General features: G+C 35.0%; 1 non-coding gene across 1 annotated transcript; it reads right to left on the bottom strand.

Annotated features, from left to right (window-relative positions):
- Positions 1-2,521: 2,521 nt before the first annotated feature.
- Trnad-auc lies at positions 2,522-2,595 on the bottom strand. Its single transcript has one exon. It is a non-coding gene; the product is annotated as a tRNA-Asp (tRNA).
- Positions 2,596-4,619: the final 2,024 nt, after the last annotated feature.

The following is a 4,619-nucleotide window of genomic DNA, read 5'->3' as shown; positions in this document are numbered from 1 at the left end:
TATGTTGGATTACTCAGACGCATTTCGGCACTGCGCCATCTTCAGTGACTGTCTGTCACATTTTCAGAATAGAGTTGTCGTAGGGTCCGTCGGTTGTCGATAGGGATGTTTGCGGTAGGGAGCGTGGTCATTGGTCTGTTACTTGTGCGTTGTTAGGTTTTTGTTGTGTGAAATGGTGTGAAAATAGTGTGTGCCAGTGAGTTTGTACATTTATACGTTTTCCAACTTTATTTGTTTGTATCTCTCTAGGTTTTTCAGTACGATGAGTTTTAGTCCTTTTTGTGAGTTGTGTATTAAAACCATTCTTATTTATATTGTGTTTGGTTCGAGGTTGTGATTATTAAGTGTGCGACGTACTTTCATTTTCCGTTATTATCTGTGAGGATCAGAGATGTTTTTTGAATCGATCTCTTAATATCCTTGCAGTTTGTCCAATGTATGTGCCTCAGCATTGACGGGTTGTATCTATGTTTCATTCTAGTAGTTTACCTATGTTATAGTTGGTTCTTAGTGTAGTGGTTAGGCCGTGTTTGTTGAACGTTCGTTAGTCTGTAGGTGTACATGAATGTTGTCCATTTGTTGTTGATTTGCGTTTCGTTTTATCGTTGTTTTTTAAAAGTTCCTAGATGGTGCTTGTTTGTATCCGTTTTTCATTCCTATGTTCATTATTATTTCTAGTTCCTTGTTGCGATTTTCAGTGTTGGGTAGGAATGTTTCTATAATCAATTGTATGATGTGTCGTAGTGCTGAAATTTTGTGTTGGTGTGTGGCTGGAATGTGCGTTTATGATTTGAAGTGGGTTATCTTTATATAAATAAGTCCAAGAAGTTGATGCTGTTGTTGTTTTCAGGTTCTATGGCGAATGTAATGTTTTTGTTTATTGCGTTAATGTCCCTAAGGACGTTTTCTGAAGAGGAATCGTCAGTTATGGTAACTAAATCGTAGACGTATTATTTTCTTAATGAAAAAAAAAATCCTAATGAAAATACTTGTAACAGGCTTTCATCGCGTCAGTGTTTATAAACGGAAAACGTTCATCTCAAAAAGGTAAATAAAAGTAAACAATAAAAATAAAATTTGCTTTGCATATTAACATTTTCACGGTATCACTAATAACTGAAATATCTTAGTTTTACTCATTCTTGTTGTATTCTAAATTCTCATATATATATATATATATNTATATATATATTAGAATAAGGTTTGAATTTTAGTAGAGAGGATAAATTTTTTAATAATGATCAAATATTACTGCAGTTGGCTAAATTGGGCTCCACCCACCATTACATCTACATAAATTCATCTTGCAAATTAAAACATATTACACCGTTTAGGACCAGTGTTGGTAAACACGCCCGTATAATTAAAAGCAAACAACTCCCCCTGTAAAGATTATGACAGCCGTTCATTCCAAGTTTTCAAAGCGAAGTAAACCTATCCGAAAACGAAAAAGGCACACCTGACTTGAACAGAGAGAGGAAATAGGTTTTCAATGTGTAAAGCGAAGTGTCAGCCTGTGAAAGTGAATGTCGTTTTATTGGCGAGAGGGAAAACGGAGAACCTAATTTACTGAGGGGCTCTATTATGGCGGGGGAGCAACCGTGTCGCTTGGGTTTAGAGACCGTAGAGAATTTTAGAACGGTATAATTACAGAAGGGATACATGAAACGGATAGATCGACGACATGAAGGACGACCTGCCGCGGACTGAAGGTGCATGCCTACCCTTTTTCGACTTGTCCGAGACTACGATAAAATTTTTTTCTGCCAAAACCTTTACCACTATTTATCCGCTAATATTTTAATACTTGGAAAATAAAACAAATGAATATATTATTTTATTGTTGTAAATTATAATATGATCTACAAGACTCACGAGAAGTTTTGCCACCTAAGGCCTCGTACATTGCCTCGTCAGAAAGAATCAGGGATCTGTGCCTTCACAGGTTAAATTTTTTTAATGGCTTTGTGACGCTCATATTAGGCAGTAATGTTTGTTTGTATATAATATATATTTTGGGTTAAAGGGATGCGTGAAAAAAAGGTTGGGGGAGGTATGCATCGAACTCACGACCGCAGGGTCTATGATCCGAAAGTCTAAGGCTATTATGGATGCGAATTCTGACGAAATTTTGTTCTGACGAGTTCGTCTGAACAAACAAATACTTGTTATGAGAGTGTTTACTTTGGCAGCGAAGTGCACACACGACGTCGTTAGAACCATTCGAGCGTTCAAACGAGTTAGATTTTTTCGTGCGTTCTGACGTTCAATTTAGACAGTTTTGGTATTTCATCATGGATTTAGATAAACTGATTAGTATTGTTTTTGAGAATCGGTGTTTGTGGGACATGAACGACAAAAAATATCACAGCAGAGATATTTCTCGGCCAAAGTGGGAGAAAGTTTTTCAAGAAATCACCAGCAGTAAGCCATATTTGGTTAGTGGTAATAATTAACCATATTAATTATTCTAATGAATAATTCTTTTTACCTAACATTTTTGGTTGAGACGAAAAATTAGTGTCACGAGCGGGATTCGAACCCACGACCTTCGGCTCGATAAGCCGCTGCTCTAACCACTTGAGCTATCGTGACTTCGATCCCCTCGGACATCAACTCCTCTCAACTTACAACCGTTCCTATTTTCCCTCTTTTTGCCATTTTTCAAATTTCATTGTGATTAATATGGTCAATTATGACCGCTAAATATTTTGAAGGGATTAAGGGGATAGTTTTGTTATTAGGCAATAAGTTTGAAACTCTCCCTTCCCGTCTCTTGTGGAAAATAAGTGGTTAACATGCTTCCAGCTGTTTTCTGTGCTGTTTTCCCACCACCTACCAACAATAGCTTAATCAACGGACTTTCAAGAAAATAAAACTCATTCCGTTCATCCATTTTGCTGAGAGGCAGCTATTAGTAAACGCGCACAATGTAACCACCTTGTTCCGACGAGGATTTCGGACGTACTTGTCAGAACAAAATTTCATCAGAATTGCATTAGTAACTATAACCTAACACACTAACCACTCGGGTACCTCTAGGTCATTCACAGACTCGTTAGCGAGGTCCGCTAGTCCACCCCCATTTAGATCGCGCAGTATATCGGTGAATTTAATTTATTTACGTACAAATAATTACTATCGTCCGAAGGAATCTTGATATGCGGTCTGTTATGGCGTGAATCATACGTCTATCCTGGAGAATATGCAAAACCTGGTAACTTTGATTTAAATCTTATTGATATGAAAATTGCAACGTTGTAATAAGAACCCTGTAGATGGTCATGCCCTGGATTATGCACATGGCTATTTTTCATTTCTTGAAGTTGAGATTTCTGGGTTGTTTGACACAAAGAAAAATTTAAACGTATCATAATTATCTTGGCGATGATGTCGACAACAAGGGTTATTTCGTTGCATTTTTAGAGTTTTATTCTGGACAGTCATAGTGACAATTTTTTAAAATATTCACATTACAAGGGTCAAAGTCAATAGACCAGTCATCTGAAACCAAACAAGCTGAAAATGCAAAACAATGACTTATGTTTCACAGAACGCGTTCCGGGCCAATTTCGCAAATGGTTATTTCATTTGAAAATATATGTAAATCTTCATCACTTGTCACGATTCTTATCTAGGATTGCTTTCCTTTAGATTAAGCCAATACTGAAACATCTAAACTATAATAAAACGTTTCCTTATTAGAAAAGAACATTTTATTTTACTGAAAAAGTATCATTTGCTTTGTATTTCTTCATATTTTGTTTTCAACGACGCCGTTTTTGTTTTTATTCTGGCGTCTTTTTGCGTTTTATATAGCAATTAAATGCTCGGTTGTACAAAGTAGAACGATATTATTCTTGAAGCGTAATTATGTTTTTACCCACAAGAACTTTTGTAACAGTACAGTATGTCCGCGGATTGAGATAAAGAAAATCATTTCATCAAGAATATTTCGAATGATTAATAACCCTTTTAGATAAATGGGGCTTTCAAATGTTTTTATTTAAACTTTCTTTGTTTTTAATCAAATAATAGCACTTACATTAATGAAATCAGAATTTTTTAGAAGAGAAAATAAAAAAATCTTATATATTTATATTTATAATTACGATGATATTATAACGATAATGTATATTTAATTTTTCTGATTTTTTGTTTTGTATTGTGATTGAACTTTAATAATGTTTAATTTTAACTATTCCTTTATGTTTGCAATTGCAAACATATTTACTTTTACAAACGATACAAGAATTTCATTATTGTATGTACTGTTAGTTGCTTGAGTTGATTAATATTTGTTATTTCCGCTATCTACTGCAAATGGTGTGGGTAACGAAGGATTTGAAACTTTGAATTAATGCAGGACATAGTTGTTTCGTACACCAAAACTTAGTTCATACATTAATTTAATTAAGGATAATAATACACTTCTGAGAATTCCGTTGATTAGCTTGATGATCTATGTTAATGAGAGACTGAATGAATATGGGAGATGGGAGTGAATATATTTTCCGATCCGGCAGTTCTTGGGGTTTCATTAAACTTTCATTAGGCCATGAGGGAAAATCGTTTGTTCATTCGTAACAACGTAATAAAATACCCCGAGATTCGGTTTT

Source organism: Cimex lectularius, unplaced genomic scaffold (assembly GCF_000648675.2).
Source record: "Cimex lectularius strain Harlan isolate CLEC.00 unplaced genomic scaffold, Clec_2.1 scaffold283, whole genome shotgun sequence".
In the NCBI taxonomy this organism is placed as follows: domain Eukaryota; kingdom Metazoa; phylum Arthropoda; class Insecta; order Hemiptera; family Cimicidae; genus Cimex; species Cimex lectularius.
This window is presented reverse-complemented; position numbering and strand designations above follow the sequence as displayed.